This window comes from Taudactylus pleione, unplaced genomic scaffold (assembly GCF_031769625.1).
Source record: "Taudactylus pleione unplaced genomic scaffold, aTauple2 ptg000181l, whole genome shotgun sequence".
Classification (NCBI taxonomy): Eukaryota; Metazoa; Chordata; class Amphibia; order Anura; family Myobatrachidae; genus Taudactylus; species Taudactylus pleione.
The window spans coordinates 270,664-290,000 of NW_028284583.1; the positions used below are offsets into that span (position 1 = coordinate 270,664).

Genomic DNA, 19,337 nt, shown 5'->3' on the forward strand with positions numbered 1-19,337 from the left:
TTCAGCACAGTAGGGGCAAAGTTGCTTGAGAATACAACGACTCCGTTCAGTTGGGATTAAACAAGCCATGTTAACCTGCATGGGTTCGTCCTGTCGAGGAGAAGATGGACGTCAACCAGTGGTAGCAATGGGTGGTCGAACGTGAGTCCGGTCTTCACACCCTTGATTAACTCGCCTTTCCTGATGTCGCAGGTTGATCTTAATACATAAGGAGATGAGAGTGTTTCTGGCAAATCCCAGGACGCTAGGTCGTCCTTCATTCTTTCCGAAAGCCTGTTCAAGAAAGCTGCCTTGAGTGCTGCGTCGTTCCATTGCAGTTCAGATGCTGTAGCCTGAAATTAAACCACATATTGACCCACTGAACAAGAACCCTGCCGGAGTTGCAAGAGATCCGAAGATGCTGAAATTAACCTTCCAGGTTCGTCAAAAATTCACCAATTGGCCAAGAACAGCAGCTGACCGACCGCAGAACTACCCTAGGAGAATACTGATCAGATGACATGAACCAACATGGCGCCCAGGACCGCACCACGGCAACCAGGATGCATGCATGAAGGCTCTTGCAGCCCCTGGGCAGAATTCTCACCCACTACCTGTCTCTACGCCTGGCGTCCGGATGCCTAGGAGCCCGAAGACGCCATCGCAGAAGTGAGTAATGGCCGATCCCAGGCTGCATCCTGACAATTGCTCAAACATTCACGTGACACACTTATTAAAATTTATCAAGTATTTATTAAAACTAGGGGTGTGCACCGGCCACTTTTCGTGTTTTGTGTTTTGGTTTTGGATCTGGATCTTTCTTCGTGTTTTGGATCTGGATTGGTTTTGCCAAAACCACCCTTCCGTGTTTTGGGTTCTGGGTTTTGTGTTTTGGATCTGTATTTTTTTTTTAAAAAGCATAAAAACAGCTAAAATCACAGAATTTGTAGGTTTTTCTGCTCCTATGCTATTATTAACCTCAATAACCTTAATTTCCACTCATTTCCAGTCTATTCTGAACACCTCACACCTCACAATAGTGTTTTTATGTCCAAAACGTTGCACCGAGGTAGCTGGATGACTATGCTAAGCGACACGAGTGGGCGGCACAAACACGTGACCCATCTAGGCGTGAAACTGCAGTGGCAGACAGGATGGCAGTTTGAAAAACTAGGCCCCAAACTGTACATAATGCAAAGAAAAAAAAGAGGTGCAAGATGGAATTGTCCTTGGGCCCTCCCACCCACCCTTATGTTGTATAAACAGGACATGCACACTTTAACAAACCAATCATTTCAGCGCCAGGGTCTGCCACACAACTGTGGCTGAAATGATTGGTTCGTTTGGGCCCCCACAAAACAAGCTGGCAATTAATGTGTCCCTGCACAAACTGGCTCTATGGAGGCAAGATGTCATCCTCATCCTCCTCATCCACCGATTCCTCACCCTCTTCAGTGTGTACATCCTCATCCTCACAAAGTATTAACTCGTCCCCACTTGAATCCACCACCACAGGTCCCTCTGTACCTTCTGGAGGCTGGTCTCCCTGGAAGAGCTGATAATTCATTTTGATGAACATCATCTTCTCCACATTCTGTGGAAGCAACCTCCTACGCCTTTCGCTGACAAGGTTCCCGGCTGCACTAAACACTCTTTCGGAGTACACACTGGAGGGGGGGCAACTCAGGTAAAATAGAGCCAGTTTGTACAGGGGCCTCCAAATTGCCTCTTTTTCCTGCCAGTACAGGTATGGACTGTCTGCCATGCCTACTTGGATGCTGTCACCGATGTAATCCTCCACCATTCTGTCAATGGTGACAGTATCATATGCAGTGACAGTAGACATGTCAGAAATTGTTGCCAGGTCCTTCAGTCCGGACCAGATGTCCAAACTTGGTCCTGCCTGCCCTGCATCACCGCCAGCGGGTTGCTTAGGATACCTAAGTTTTTTCCTGGCAGCCCCAGTTGCAGGAGAAAATGAAGAAGGAGCCGTTGACGTGTCACGTTCCGCTTCAGCTGACAGTGTGTTCACCAGCAGGTCTTTGCACCTCTGCAGGCTTGTGTCGGCCGGAAAGAGAGACACCACATAGGCTTTAAACCTAGGATCGAGCACGGTGGCCAAAACGTAGTGGTCTGATTTCAACAGATTGACCACCCTGGAATCCTGGCAAAGCGAATGAAGGGCTTCATCCACAAGTCCCACATGCCGAGCGGAATCGCTCCATCTTAGCTCCTCCTTCACTTTCTCCAGCTGCTTCTGCAAAAGCCTGATGAGGGGAATGACCTGACTCAAGCTGGCAGTGTCTGAACTGACTTCACGTGTGGCAAGTTCGAAGGGCTGGAGAACCTTGCACAACACGGAAATCATTCTCCACTGCGCTTGAGTCAGGTGCATACCCCCTCCTTTGCCTATGTCATAGGTGGATGTATAGGCTTGTATGGCCTTTTGCTGCTCCTCCATCCTCTGAAGCATATAGAGGGTTGAGTTCCACCGCGTCACAACCTCTTGCTTCAGGTGATGGCGGGGCAGGTTCAAGAGTGTTTGCTGGCGCTCCAGTCTTCGGCACGCAGTCGCTGAATGGCGAAAGTGGCCAGAAATTTTTCGGGCCACCCAAAGCGTCTCCTGCACGCCCCTGTCGCTTTTCAGAAAATTCTGCACCACCAAGTTTATTGTGTGAGCAAAACATGGGACGTGCTGGAATTTGCCCAGATGTAATGCCCGCACAATATTGGTGGCGTTGTCAGATATCACAAATCCCCAGGAGAGTCTAAGTGGGGTAAGCCACTGGGCGATGATTTCCCTCAGTTTCTCTAAGAGGTTGCCAGCTACACCAGTATCCTCATCCTGTTGTACTTCAACAGTGACATCTTCAATTTGCATATCAGCAAGTGGACTGTGGGTGCTCCTTTCAGCACTTGCAGGGGGCGTGCAAATGGTGGAAAGAGCCACCTCTTCCCATCCAGTGCTGGGAAGGTCAGGCATCACAACCACCACCACACTTGGACTCTCCTTGGGGATTTGTGATATCTTCTTAGAAAGCACAGTTCTTCGCTGTGCTTTTGCCAGCTTAACTCTTTTGATTTTTTTAGTGGGAGGAGGGCTTCCATCGTCATGTGAAGCTGAACCACTAGTCATGAACATACTAGGGATCGACCTTAGCCGTTCCTTGCCACTCCGTGTCGTAAATGGCATATTGGCAAGTTTACGTTTCTCTTCAGCTGATTTAAATGTCTTTTTCAAGGTCATTTTCCTGAACTTTGCCATTTGGGATTGTATGTGCCCTCTACTATGACATTGGGCATCGGCCTTGGCAGACGACGTTGATGGCATGTTATCGTCTATGTCATGACTAGTGGCAGCAGCTTCAGCACTAGGAGGAAGTGGTTCTTGATCTTTCTCTATTTTATTTTTATCGGAGAAAGTTTGGTCCTCCATTTATGTTATATTGATTTGATATATACGTGCGGCTAAACACAGAAAATAATTTTTTTTTTGGTTTGGACTGGAGTGTACTTTGGGGGTTACAGCACCCTTTAACGGTCAAGCCAGCCGGCCCTTTACTTATGACACAGGCGCACGCTTGGCACTACTTTGTTGATGCACGTGCGGCTACTGCGCACACAATTCACAAACACAGAAAATAATTTTTTTTTGGTTTGGACTGGAGTGTACTTTCGGGGGTTACAGCACCCTTTAACGGTCAAGCCAGCCAGCCCTTTACTTATGACACAGGCGCACGCTTGGCACTACTTTGTTGATGCACGTGCGGCTACTGCGCACACAATTCACAAACACAGAAAATAATTTTTTTTTGGTTTGGACTGGAGTGTACTTTCGGGGGTTACAGCACCCTTTAACAGTCAAGCCAGCCGGCCCTTTACTTATGACACAGGCGCACGCTTGGCACTACTTTGTTGATGCACGTGCGGCTACTGCGCACACAATTCACAAACACAGAAAATAATTTGTTTTTTGTTTTGGACTGGACTGTACTTTCGGGGGTTACAGCACCCTTAACGTCAAGCCAGCCGGCCCTTTACTTATGACACAGGTGCACGCTTGGCACTACTTTGTTGATGCACGTGCGGCTACTGCGCACACAATTCACAAACACAGAAAATAATTTTTTTTTTGTTTGGACTGGAGTGTACTTTCAGGGGTTACAGCACCCTTTAATGGTCAAGCCAGCCGGCCCTTTACTTATGACACAGGCGCACGCTTGGCACTACTTTGTTGATGCACGTGCAGCTACTGCGCACACAATTCACAAACACAGAAAATAATTTTTTTTTTGGTTTGGACTGGAGTGTACTTTGGGGGTTACAGCACCCTTTAACGGTCAAGCCAGCCGGCCCTTTACTTATGACACAGGCGCACGCTTGGCACTACTTTGTTGATGCACGTGCGGCTACTGCGCACACAATTCACAAACACAGAAAATAATTTTTTTTTTGGTTTGGACTGGAGTGTACTTTCAGGGGTTACAGCACCCTTAACGGTCAAGCCAGCCGGCCCTTTACTTATGACACAGGTGCACGCTTGGCACTACTTTGTTGATGCACGTGCGGCTACTGCGCACACAATTCACAAACACAGAAAATAATTTTTTTTTGGTTTGGACTGGAGTGTACTTTCGGGGGTTACAACACCCTTTAACGGTCAAGCCAGCCGGCCCTTTACTTATGACACAGGCGCACGCTTGGCACTACTTTGTTGATGCACGTGAGGCTACTGCGCACACAATTCGCAAACACAGAAAATAATTTTTTTTTTGGTTTGGACTGGAGTGTACTTTCGGGGGTTACAGCACCTTTAACGGTCAAGCCAGCCGGCCCTTTACTTATGACACAGGCGCACGCTTGGCACTACTTTGTTGATGCACGTGCGGCTACTGCGCACACAATTCACAAACACAGAAAATAATTTTTTTTTTGGTTTGGACTGGAGTGTACTTTCGGGGGTTACAGCACCCTTAACGGTCAAGCCAGCCGGCCCTTTACTTATGACACAGGCGCACTCTTGGCACTACTTTGTTGATGCACGTGCGGCTACTGCGCACACAATTCACAAACACAGAAAATAATTTTTTTTTGGTTTGGACTGGAGTGTACTTTCGGGGGTTACAGCACCCTTTAACGGTCAAGCCAGCCGGCCCTTTACTTATGACACAGGCGCACGCTTGGCACTACTTTGTTGATGCACGTGCGGCTACTGCGCACACAATTCACAAACACAGAAAATAATTTTTTTTTTGGTTTGGACTGGAATGTACTTTCGGGGGTTACAGTACCCTTAACGGTCAAGCCAGCCGGCCCTTTACTTATGACACAGGCGCACGCTTGGCACTACTTTGTTGATGCACGTGCGGCTACTGCGCACACAATTCACAAACACAGAAAATAATTTTTTTTTTGGTTTGGACTGGAGTGTACTTTGGGGGTTACAGCACCCTTTAACGGTCAAGCCAGCCGGCCCTTTACTTATGACACAGGCGCACGCTTGGCACTACTTTGTTGATGCACGTGCGGCTACTGCGCACACAATTCACAAACACAGAAAATAATTTTTTTTTTGGTTTGGACTGGAGTGTACTTTCGGGGGTTACAGCACCCTTAACGGTCAAGCCAGCCGGCCCTTTACTTATGACACAGGCGCACGCTTGGCACTACTTTGTTGATGCACGTGCGGCTACTGCGCACACAATTCACAAACACAGAAAATAATTTGTTTTTTGTTTTGGACTGGACTGTACTTTCGGGGGTTACAGCACCCTTAACGTCAAGCCAGCCGGCCCTTTACTTATGACACAGGTGCACGCTTGGCACTACTTTGTTGATGCACGTGCGGCTACTGCGCACACAATTCACAAACACAGAAAATAATTTTTTTTTTGTTTGGACTGGAGTGTACTTTCAGGGGTTACAGCACCCTTTAATGGTCAAGCCAGCCGGCCCTTTACTTATGACACAGGCGCACGCTTGGCACTACTTTGTTGATGCACGTGCAGCTACTGCGCACACAATTCACAAACACAGAAAATAATTTTTTTTTTGGTTTGGACTGGAGTGTACTTTGGGGGTTACAGCACCCTTTAACGGTCAAGCCAGCCGGCCCTTTACTTATGACACAGGCGCACGCTTGGCACTACTTTGTTGATGCACGTGCGGCTACTGCGCACACAATTCACAAACACAGAAAATAATTTTTTTTTTGGTTTGGACTGGAGTGTACTTTCAGGGGTTACAGCACCCTTAACGGTCAAGCCAGCCGGCCCTTTACTTATGACACAGGTGCACGCTTGGCACTACTTTGTTGATGCACGTGCGGCTACTGCGCACACAATTCACAAACACAGAAAATAATTTTTTTTTGGTTTGGACTGGAGTGTACTTTCGGGGGTTACAACACCCTTTAACGGTCAAGCCAGCCGGCCCTTTACTTATGACACAGGCGCACGCTTGGCACTACTTTGTTGATGCACGTGAGGCTACTGCGCACACAATTCGCAAACACAGAAAATAATTTTTTTTTTGGTTTGGACTGGAGTGTACTTTCGGGGGTTACAGCACCTTTAACGGTCAAGCCAGCCGGCCCTTTACTTATGACACAGGCGCACGCTTGGCACTACTTTGTTGATGCACGTGCGGCTACTGCGCACACAATTCACAAACACAGAAAATAATTTTTTTTTTGGTTTGGACTGGAGTGTACTTTCGGGGGTTACAGCACCCTTAACGGTCAAGCCAGCCGGCCCTTTACTTATGACACAGGCGCACTCTTGGCACTACTTTGTTGATGCACGTGCGGCTACTGCGCACACAATTCACAAACACAGAAAATAATTTTTTTTTGGTTTGGACTGGAGTGTACTTTCGGGGGTTACAGCACCCTTTAACGGTCAAGCCAGCCGGCCCTTTACTTATGACACAGGCGCACGCTTGGCACTACTTTGTTGATGCACGTGCGGCTACTGCGCACACAATTCACAAACACAGAAAATAATTTTTTTTTTGGTTTGGACTGGAATGTACTTTCGGGGGTTACAGTACCCTTAACGGTCAAGCCAGCCGGCCCTTTACTTATGACACAGGCGCACGCTTGGCACTACTTTGTTGATGCACGTGCGGCTACTGCGCACACAATTCACAAACACAGAAAATAATTTTTTTTTTGGTTTGGACTGGAGTGTACTTTGGGGGTTACAGCACCCTTTAACGGTCAAGCCAGCCGGCCCTTTACTTATGACACAGGCGCACGCTTGGCACTACTTTGTTGATGCACGTGCGGCTACTGCGCACACAATTCACAAACACAGAAAATAATTTTTTTTTTGGTTTGGACTGGAGTGTACTTTCGGGGGTTACAGCACCCTTAACGGTCAAGCCAGCCGGCCCTTTACTTATGACACAGGCGCACGCTTGGCACTACTTTGTTGATGCACGTGCGGCTACTGCGCACACAATTCACAAACACAGAAAATAATTTTTTTTTTGGTTTGGACTGGAGTGTACTTTCAGGGGTTACAGCACCCTTAACGGTCAAGCCAGCCGGCCCTTTACTTATGACACAGGCGCACGCTTGGCACTACTTTGTTGATGCACGTGCGGCTACTGCGCACACAATTCACAAACACAGAAAATAATTTTTTTTTTGGTTTGGACTGGAGTGTACTTTCGGGGGTTACAGCACCCTTAACGGTCAAGCCAGCCGGCCCTTTACTTATGACACAGGCTCACGCTTGGCACTACTTTGTTGATGCACGTGCGGCTACTGCGCACACAATTCACAAACACAGAAAATATATTATTTTTTTAGCACTTGGGGGGAGCACCCCTGATGGACAGAGCACCCCCTGGACAACACTACAGCACTCCTTTAGGACTGGGACACTGCACAGGACTTTGGAGTGGACACAGCCCCTATGGAGAACTGACTGCACAACACAGTCCAGCCAGCCCCTATGGACTTTGAAGTAGTGGACACAGCCCCTATTAACAACAGCAGCACAGCACAACACAGCCAGCCCCTATGGACTTTGAAGTAGTGGACAACAGCAGCACTACACTACACTACACAGCCCTAACTCCCACCCTCCCTCTTCACTGTCCACAGCCGAGTGAGAAAATGGCGCCGACGTGTGTACCTTATATAGGATCCAAAACCCGCGAGACTCGGAAGGCGGGAAGATGACGTTTTGCCTCGATTTCAGATCCGAGTCAGGCGGGAAAAGTCGAGCCTGACTCGGATCGGACTCGGATCGGGGGGGCTCGGGGGGGTTTGGATTTCAGAAATCCGAACCCGCTCACCCCTAATTAAAACAGACTAACATAGGCTGTGGTTGATAAAACTTGTTATTGGTGCTCCTATATATTGAGGTCAGAGGGGTAAGAGCAGTTCAGTAGAATTGTTAAATGGAAATATTATTTCAAATGTATAGTTGTAATATAGAGGTCTACTCATGTAGCATTGGAAAGCCCCTAATAAGTGATAATAGGGCTTTTTACTGCTTCATGCCATTCTGAGAAGGGGTTACCGTTGAGAAATCTCAGATTGCCCCAGGGGTGTCCCTGATTAGTGTACATAGCGCTTCCCCATACACTAGTATAATGAGAGCGAATCAGAGTAGCATAGAAAGCTCAGCTTTCCATTTTGCTGCTCAAAAAAATGTGCCATCTAAAGGCCCCATTTAGCAATGAAGCGTAACCCCTTTAGTGCTCGCTAAAGGGTTTATGTCATCTATTCTGTATTCAACAAATCTTAGATTTCCGCTGTTTGTCACAGCATCGCTTTCACCATCTTGAAATGACAAGAGCAATGCAGTCCCATTGCCAGCAATGAGGACCCAGCGCTGCCTCTCCAGCTTACCGTTGGGTTATAGTGCTATGCACATGTGCAGTCTTCCCCCCCCCCCCTATACTGTTTGCGGGTTTGGGAGCCAGTCTGATACTTATCTTACTCCATTTTATCTTTCTCCAAGACTTAGTGAATAGACCCATATCCGGATAATCTGATGATCCGTTGGTGGTGCCGCCAGCACATGTGTGCAGTCAGGTACTACGAGACAAGAACAAGGTATCTGTTAATACAGCACTTATCACCAGGATCACGGAGGGACCTGCTTTTCTGACCGTTTCGCCGGACAGGTAAGTATTTCTGAATTACTACTTAGAACTAATATATATTGCAATGTCAGAGTCTGGTGTCTGCAAAATGAATGATCTTATTCAACATAACAGAAGAAACAATCTCAATACCAGTAACTGTAAATCTTTGAAAAAGTCTCCATATAGAGACAAAACACGTCCATCTGCTTTTGCTGTGAGTTTCTGTGAGCCTTTTGCTACTAGTTAAGCAATTGTAGGTCCAGATAGCAGGCAGAGTCCAGTACACGGGTTGGGTATGAAATCTCGGCTGACGGGATGCCGCTGGTCAGAATACCGGCAGTGGCATCCTGACACCCATAATCCCAATACCCATAGGATCACACAGTGAGTGATTTCCTAATCCCTACTCTAACCCCTACCCTAACCCTCCCTCCTCAGTGACTTACCGTAACCTCCCCCACCTAGTGCCTAAGCCTAATCTCCGCCTCCTCATACCCTAAACATAACCTCCCCTCCCTGGTGCCTAAACCTAACCTCCCCCCCTAGTGCCTAAACCTAACCTACCACTGCCCTGACTCTAATCCTAACACTCCCTACCCGGTGCCTAACCTTAACCCTCCCCCTAATGCCTAACCCTAACCCCGCTACCTAACCCTAACCTCCCCCTAACACCCCGATACTTACCTTCGGGATGCCGGCAGTCGGGATAATGGTGCCGTGATCCCGACCTGTCTGGATTTCGGCGCCGGTATTCAGACCGTCGGCATCCCGCATGCCAGGATGCCGACTACATCCTCAGTGCACATGTATCATTTTAAATATCAGGGCAGTAAGTTAGGTTGAAGTACAAGCCAGAGGGTAACAGTGATGTGGATCAGATAGACTGACTAGAGACCTTAAACACCAAGCATGGATCCTCTACGTGATTGTGCACCCATCTCCCAATCTTCCTGCAGGGTCGGCTGACAGTGGCCAATGCCATGAGTAAAACCGAGTCAGCGAAGAGTAGGAGAGTCTCCAGATTCTGAGGTGGCAACACCCAGCTGTCACTGGCACAGATGTGGCAGTATGTGGCACAGAATCCATAGCAGTACCAAACATCAAGAGAGGTGGTATAAACAGTCTGAGGTAATATCACAAAATCACAAGGAGCACCACTAGAATACACAGGAAGTCTGCAGTACAGGTAGGTACCAGTCTACATATTGCGTGCTAGAGCAGGTTCAAATAGATTAAGGCAGATTTGATTTGAACTGGGTAGGCTGTATTCAGAGGTTACATGTGAATATACAAAGGTAAAGTTAGCTTTTTTACATTGCTTACTTACTGGTTAGCCTGTAGACAACCTTACATGTCAACCTAGAATAACTGATGCCCTTAGGAATCTGAGAATGACATTATAAAGGGATGCACTGCACAAAATGCCTACAAAACAACTCTACCCTTTTTAGTCACCATATAGCATGGAGCCTGGAGCCATGATCTGCCACTAAGCCACACATTTACTCCTCTTCCAGCAAGTCTGATGTCTTCCTGCTTTTCACAAAAAAATATTGATAACACCCTATTTTGCGCAGTGAAAATAAAGCCAGCCGCCTCACATATACGATTAGGAGTAACACCAACTCCAGCTGTAAATTTAAGTACATATAGTGAATGGCGCTAGGTCCTATTAAGATGAATGATCATACACCTTTCAACATATCCGATAAGACATGAAGTCAGGGAAAGGAAAAATATTTATTCCACTGGTTTAAAAACATGACTTCATATTCAACACCATAAAATATAAGATAAAACTATTTGTTAGGACAGAGAGTTAGTCAGACAGATTAAAGGCATACACAGTTCTAAGAAGTGATGCTTTAGGAGGACACTGCCTAGAAAGTTTCAGAGTGGGTGCTACCATTATGTAGCAATAATTATTTTGGGGTGAGCGTTTGGGAGTGGGGCCCCCGGGGGGGTTCTGATTGGGCCTTTCTCATGGCATCACCACTTAATTCACATAGAATACCTTTATCACTTCTCTATTTGTTTGTATATTATTTGTGTCTTTTTAATTCTTTGTCATTTCATTAACACTTATTGATTTATACTTACACATCTTTTCTTTATACTTCACTATCACCTTTTTCCCTTTTTCATGTGATGCCCTGGGGATGGCCTTTGGTTGGAATTTTTTTGGGGTGCCTTGCTTCTCGGATGTGAACCCCTTAATGCTAGGGACGCCAGTATAGAGGAGCCTTGACGATTGGCCTGGCGCTTATTCATATATTTACAAATGTATATAACTAATACCTCTGAATCGCTATTATCATGTAGGATTTAAGTATTGTTTTTGCTGCAGTGTGCTGGGGGGCAAATCTCTTTTTTTTCTGTGCTCAGTGTAAACCCCGCCCTTTACAAGCACCTGTGTTATGCAATTAAGCTGATCTGAGCAACTACCATTTTTTTGCAAGTTTGGAGAGGCATGAAGGCAGTCTGCATTAGGAGGATGTGCTGATGCTTATAGTGCCATGTGGAGGTTTTTTGGGGTACCTCCAAGGTAAGTTAGCTCTCAGCTTTTATATGTACTGTTATCATGCAGTACATCAATTGTAATTATATGACTCAGAGTGGGTGCTACCATTATGTAGCAATAATTATTTTGGGGTGAGCGTTTGGGAGTGGGGCCCCCGGGGGGGCTCTGAGGGGGCCTTTCTCATGGCATCACCACTTAATTCACATAGAATACCTTTATCACTTCTCTATTTGTTTGTATATTATTTGTGTCATTTTAATTCTTTCTCATTTCATTAACACTTATTGATTTATACTTACACATCTTTTCTTTATACTTCACTATCACCTTTTTCCCTTTTTCGTGTGATGCCCTGGGGATGGCCCTTGGTTGAAATTTTTTTGGGGTGCCTTGCTTCTCAGACGTGAACCCCTTAATGCTAGGGATGCCAGTATAGAGGAGCCTTGACGATTGGCCTGGCGCTTATTCATATATTTGCAAATGTATGTAACTAATACCTCTGAATCGCTATTATCATGTAGGATTTAAGTATTGTTTTTGCTGCAGTGTGCTGGGGGGCAAATCTCTTTTTTTTCTGTGTATAGATATATCTTTGCTTGATGCGGCCTGTGGGCCGAGGGCCAGATGCAGCCTCTGGACTGTGTGGCAGCCTTGAGGGCTGGTATGCCTTGGTTTGTTGTGGCCTGTGGGCCAAGGACAAGATGCAGCCTTTGGGCTGTGCGGCAGCCTTGAGGGCTGGTAGGTCTTGGCTTGCTGCAGCCTGTGGGCCTTGGATGAGATGCAGCCTTTGGGCTGTTGGCAGCCTTGAGGGCTGGTAGGTCTTGGCTTGTTGCGACCTGTGGGCTGAGGACAGGATGCAGCCTTTGGTCTGTGTGGCAGCCTTGAGGGCCGAAAAGTCTCTGATATGGTGCACTGGATTGCACATGATGACGCTGAGATGCGACCAATGTTGCCAGGTTGACACTGACATTGGTTCACTAAAGTGCACAATTTGGACGCTGAGGTGCGGCCAATGTTGCCGGGTTGACACTGACATTGGTTCACTAAAGTGCGCAATTTGGACAATGAGGTGCGGCCAATGTTGCCGGGTTGACACTGGTGTTAGTACACTAAAGTGCGCAATTTGGACGCTGAGGTGCGGCCAATGTTGCCGGGTTGACACTGGTGTTAGTACACTGAAGTGCGCAATTTGGATGCTGAGGTGTGGCCAATGTCGCCGGCTTGACACTGGCATTGGTAGACTGTCTTGTGCACCTTCAATGATGAGATGCGGCTGATGTCACCGGGTTGACACAAGCCACTGAAAATTGGATTGTGCCCTAGGATGTGAGTGCACGCTGTGCCGCTGGGATGACACTAGCGGATGAGGGCAGAGATGGACACCATGCCGCCTGGATGACACAAGCAGCAAACAGCAGATGTTATGCGAACTGTACCGCCTGGATGAAACAAATGGCAGAGAATAGACACGGCAAACTAGATTCAGGAACTCTACTGAACAAACAGGAGACTCGGCACAACTGGGAACACGTGAAAACGGTATCACTGGCATCGGAGCAGTGTTCACAGCAGCAGGATATGGATTCAGGAGCCAATCTGGATCAGCCCCAGAATGACAGACAGGAGGTAGGAGGAGTTTCAATGAACGCTGGCCCGGCATTCGCCTCGCACAGTATTAGCAGTGCAGCGGCTTGTGACACAATTAGTATCACTAAATATAGCAGCATCAATTTTTAGCAGCATATATTTGTGCAACATATATGTTTTAGCAGCAATAAAAAATAAGCAGCATGAAAGATCACCATATGGTCCATCAGTCTCTCACTATATAAAGGTGTTGCGGTGGGCTAGCTTGCATTGAAGCAATGAGGTCCTGGGCCTTCCAACTCAGCACCACCACAGATGATTTTGACAAGGCCAGTTGGAAAATTTCAGCTGCAATTGTCCTTCAAGGTTCCGGCATCAGGATCCCATGCAACGCATTTCAGTACGAATACCTTCCTCAGGAGGGATACCCTGTAGCCTTTTGGAGGGGTTTAAATACCCCTGATCCTGATTGCCTCCTCCTCCATTTTTTTTTCCACCAAAACCGGAAGTGACACACGCGTGTCCCCGCTCACTTCTGGTTTTGCGTTCCATTCTGCAAAAACCAGAAGTGACGCATGTGTGTCATCATCCACTTCCGGTTTCAATTTCATGGGGGAGCCATCTTATGACAGGAATTGGTAAAGGGCATATTTTGTGTTGGCCATATTTAATAGGGGCAAAAATCCATTCTTTCAAAAGCACATTGATTCCTGGATTCATTATCCGGACAAACTGGATTATCCATCTATTCTTTCAGGGGGTTTCTGCTTACGTTCTGGTTTTTCACAAATGCCTACACCAATCAGTTGCTGTTTCTGTCCCTTCAAAAAGGCAGTACTCATCCCCCCTTCTATTAAACTATTGCTGACTTTGTATTCCACCAAAGTCCTCCCCTATATTGGAGGGGGGAATTTTCCCACCTTATATTTGTAGTTTGATTGAAGTTCCCAATGACATGTAAACATAAAAAAATATACATATGAGATCAATATAAAAACATGTAAAACATTCAAATTCATAATAGCAGAATACACATAAAAAATATTTTATATAAAAGACCAGACCATATACTGTATATAAACTAATTACTCTAGGAACCACTTGAGTTCAAAATCCACATAATGGGCCTGATTCAGAGCCGCTCGTAAGCGGCCGCTCGTTCGCTCCGAGAGATGTTCGCACATCTGCGCATGCGTATGGGTCGTAATGCACATGTGCCAACCAGTCAGTGCGGTCGGAAAACGTGTGTTCGCAAAATTGCGAGTGCCTGCTAATTTGAGTGACAGGATGAGGCGTTTGCGGGTGGTAACAGGGGAAGGTGCTTGAAAACGGGGAGTGGAGATCCGAACGCAGGCGTGCCAAACGGTCAAAACGGGCGTTTTAAGGGTGTGCATAATTAACAAAGCAGCGTCATCGACCATGTCACTTGGTTGTTTCATAGCCTGAACTGTTCGCATGATTGCGATAGGAAAATCCAACCACAAGCACTTCGAGCAGTTCAGACGGCTTTCGATGTACTCGATTAATCTAATAAATAGCGGAGATGACGTATGATGTGAGCGGCCAGGGGGCGTCTTTACAGAATAGCGAGCGCATGATTCGTTCGCTCGCTCAGACATAGAGGCGTCAACAGACCGCAAAGAGCGAACGCTCAATTTAAACAGCCGGCCCCTTTTTCTGAACGAGCGCGCGCAAATAGCGTCCGGCTCTGAATCAGGCCCAATGTCCCTTAGATTTTATTGTAACCAAATTAAAAATCATCTCATCTAATTTTTGGCAAGGTTTGTCTCAACACTCTTATTTTTCCAATTGGTTTTAACTTGATGGATCCCTAGGAAACGTTTAATGTGGTTTACACTCCTATTATGTTTGCAGGAAAAATGTTCTGACAGATGATGTGTTACCAGGCCTCTCCTGATATTGTACATGTGTTCTGCTGATCTCATTTTTAAACTCCTCGTGGTTTTCCCTGTATAAATTAGACAGCATATACATTCTAACAGGTACACCACATTTTGGGAATGACAATTAATAAAATCATGGATTTTGTACTTTTTTCCCTTTACTTCGAATTCAGTGGTTTTCACATCAAACACATTGACACATCTATGGAATCCTTTATTTCTAGATCTGGTTCTCATTCCTTCTGGAAGACTACTTCTTACCAACTTATTTTTTAGAGACTGTGCTTTTTTTGTAGATAAATACTGGTTTATCAGGAACATGGTCACCCAAAACTGGATCGTCTTTCAATATTTTCCAATTATTCCTAATAATCTGCTCTATTTTCTTATGGTGTGCATCATATTGTGTTAGGAAATCCCAATCGTAAGAAGGATTACCCTCATTCCTTTTGTCTTTTTCTTTAAGTAACTCCTTCCTTTCTATTCCATCTATATCCTGTTTGGTTTTACTTAATATATCATTTTTATATCCTTTATCTTCAAATCTTTTAGTCATTTCTTCGATTTGTCCATCCAGAATTTTCCCATCAGTACAATTCCTTTTCAGGCATTTAAACTGTCCTAGAGGGATACTTTCAAGCCACCTATGATGTTGTTCACTATTGACGTTAATATACGAATTTGAATCCGTAGGTTTCCTATGTGTCTTGGTGCTAATTTTTCCAGCATGTATATCAATTACCAAATCTAAAAAAGCCAATTGTATACAGCTTTTATTAAAAGTTAATTTGATATTAAAACAGTTTAAGTTTAAAAGATCCCAAAAAGACAAAAGGGAATCTGGCTCTCCTTTCCAAATAAAAAAGATGTCATCAATAAAACATCACCAGGCTACTAGGTTTGCCCCTTCCACTCTGTATACTTCTATAGTGGACTGCTCCCAATACGCTATAAAGAGGTTAGCATAGCTGGGGGCAAACCTGGTGCTCATGGCAAACCCCTTCTGCTGTAAATAATAGATCCCATTAAAATAAAAATAATTATTCAATTATTCAATAATAAACTCCTTCAAATGGTCAGAATAGTCACTCTCATCCAAAAATAATTTAACAGCTTCTTCCCCTTTACTCCAACCAATTATGTGGTAAAGAGTATTTACATCTGCACTCACCAAAGTGCACTTTTCTTCCCATTTGATCAGTTCCAATTTTCTTAAAACATCTTCAGTATCTTTGAGGAAAGAAGGGGTTTGAGTTACCAGTAGTTGAAGATAGGGATCAATCCAGGCTGACAGATTAGAAGTTATTGCTTCAATGCAAGCTAGCCCACCGCAACACCTTTGTATGGTGAGATACTGATGGACCATATGGTGATCTTTCATGCCGCTTATTTTTTATTGCTGCTAAAACATATATGTTGCACAAATATATACTGCTACAAATTGATGCTGTTATATTTAGTGATACTAATTGTTTTATATTATATTTTATGGTTTTGTTTATGAATTCATATTTTTAAACCAGTGGAATAAATATTTTTCCTTTCCCTGATTTCATGTCTTATTAGATATGTTGAGAGGTGTATGATCATTCATCTTAATAGGACCTAGCGCCATTCACTATACGTACCTATCTATTTGAAATCTTCCTGCTTTTGGCATGGTGCACTGAGGCTTAGACATTCTAATTCACCAGCCTGATCCAAGATCAGCGTAACATGATACATAATTCACAGTCAGTTCTGCCCAAACAAAGACTCCATTATATTGGGCAACACCTAATTTTTATTCCATGGTGGTGTGACTTCAAAAATACTAATATGAACTGAAACCATTTGCTGTGATCCTCAAATGCAAACTAAAACTGCTAACAGCAAACCTTAGATGACGCTGCAATTTCATATGGAATGCAGCTGTGAAAATATGCAAATAGTTACAAAGCTTACCCAAGCATAAGAACGCCTACCGACGCTTTCTCATATGCGTATGATGTTGCATACCTGCGTAAATATCGGTTACATCGACGCACATCAAGTGGCTATCTTGCCCTAGCGACAGGTCTGACCAGCCACAGACTTGCAGCTCTCCTGACACGCAGATCTCTTGCTGCTTAGCAGATTGCAAGGGCTAATTTATGCATGCTCATGTAACGGCGTCCAAGCGGTCAGATGAGCCTGCGTTTTATTGATCACCCCCTCCGTTCCTGTAACTCACTTTGCGATGGATTGCTTGGTGTGGCTGTAATCCCAATGGGATCACTGCGCACACGCAGTGCATCTTATACGCATGAGCGATGGTAAACAACCGCTCGGTCTGCGTACATAATCGCCATTGCGCCCATCTGTGAATTAGGCCCTTTGATCACAACAAATAAATGGCAAACTATAAGTTTGAATTGGGATGTAAAAGCAATTATACCACAAACATGAAATTCAAGCATATCTACTGTACACATATGTTGGCTTTTTTGTTATTTTATAAAATTACATTATGTACAGTTTACTCGTGGGAGATGCTTCCCATACCTTAAATTTATAAATGAAAAGCAGATGTAAATAATTATGACCAATAAAAATTGCACTTTAATACAGTATGTTTTCAATCTAGTCTCTACTTAAATATATGTTGTTTTGTATACTGTAATGTTACAGACAGTAACATTTTGATGCAGCACTATTATTGTCATTGTGAATCTTGTGCGAGAAATTAGGGGTTATTCATCTGCTGTTTTATTTATAAATGTCAGCATATACATCATTTTGGCTGATAAGTGACTGCACTTAAGTTACAATTCCACAGGCAGCAGTGAATATGAATTTAAAAGTACTAGAACACGGGCATCACAACTTCTATGGCTTATTTATTAAGATTCTCTTGTGAGTATTACAGCAGAACACAATCAGGTGGAAGTACTCTCAGGCAATCAGGTATGTTTCTACCATTTCTATCCATTAGTTGGGAAGTAGGTGGCTCTTCATCCTTTTTCAATTAACTTCTCTTCCTATTAAAATATTTTGTTTGGATTAGTGTCTCTGGCAGGGAGGGAGTTTTGGAAGCAGTGTGTTTATTTCATTACTCTGTTCATTACCACTGACAATAGACTGTTGTGTGTACACATACACCCATTTTTTTCTCTGACATTTCTTTTTCATTCACAGTGAAGTTCATGTAAGCCTCTCTTGGCAACATACACAACCTCCCTTTCTGATTCATCCAACTACAGTAACTGGCTCATTTACTGTATGTAGCATAGATACAGTAGAGATGTACAGTATGAGCGCACACACAGCCAGAAGATGTACGTGAAAGTATTCTATCTATTTTAAGAATTGCACTTGATGTGGCTAAAGCTGCGTACACACGGAACAATATATCGTTACGATATGAATAAAATTGATATCGTTCAATGATATATCGTTCATATTGTTCCGTCTGTATACAATGAATGACCAACGATGCGTGGTCCCACTGGACGATAACGATATCGTCCATCGGGCATGCATGCAGGTCAATCTGGACAATATCGTGCATTTTCCATAGGGGTTTGCGATCGTTGGTCGTTCATCGTTGGTGATATCTTTGGTGCGTGGATAAACAATATCGTTCATCCAGCACACCAGGAATTTCAAGGGAGATCGTTCAGCGATATTGTTAGCTGAACAGATCGTCCTGTTACCCAGCATTACTGTTACATCTTGGTTAAGAGATAAGGACATTTCTTGCTCAATACAGTCTGCTGAATTGAGGACTGATCTTTCTTGACCTTGCTAAAATGCTTTCAATGTCTTGGTTATTGCGCACAAATCTCTGTAGTATTAGTGTAAGCACATCAGCAAAACTGGATGTGTAGTATTTGTCCTTACTGCAAGGCAGCAATAAGAGCTTAATGATGTATGCAAGCCAGGGTTTCATGTTCCATATTTAATTTCTGTCAAAACTAAGAACATTTTATTTGGATGAAGATGCATCAGCTGCATTTTTATTTGCTTTGTTACTACTGACAGTAGCATTCGTACAATGTATTAGGTTATGGGTGTCTGAGCACAATTGCCTTTTATTCCTGAACCAGATATTAATTTATCAATTAGTGATACATTTTCATCCTCATCCTCATCTTCCCTCTGTGGATGATTACAATATCACTTCACTACACATATACTACACATAAGTCTGATTAATGCCCCTTTTAGACTGAAGACTCAGGAAATACACGTGAATTTCCGGGTCTCAATCCCCGGCCCTG

The 19,337-nt window shown here is 44.6% G+C and overlaps 1 long non-coding RNA gene across 1 annotated transcript in view; it reads right to left on the reverse strand.

Annotated features, from left to right (window-relative positions):
* LOC148519803 (uncharacterized) overlaps positions 1–19,337 on the reverse strand; it is a 52,474-nt gene that overhangs the window by 13,043 nt on the left and 20,094 nt on the right. Inside the window, exon 2 of the long non-coding RNA XR_015878900.1 lies at positions 8,937–9,034. This is a non-coding gene — a long non-coding RNA (uncharacterized LOC148519803). The remainder of the gene's footprint in view (positions 1–8,936; positions 9,035–19,337) is intronic.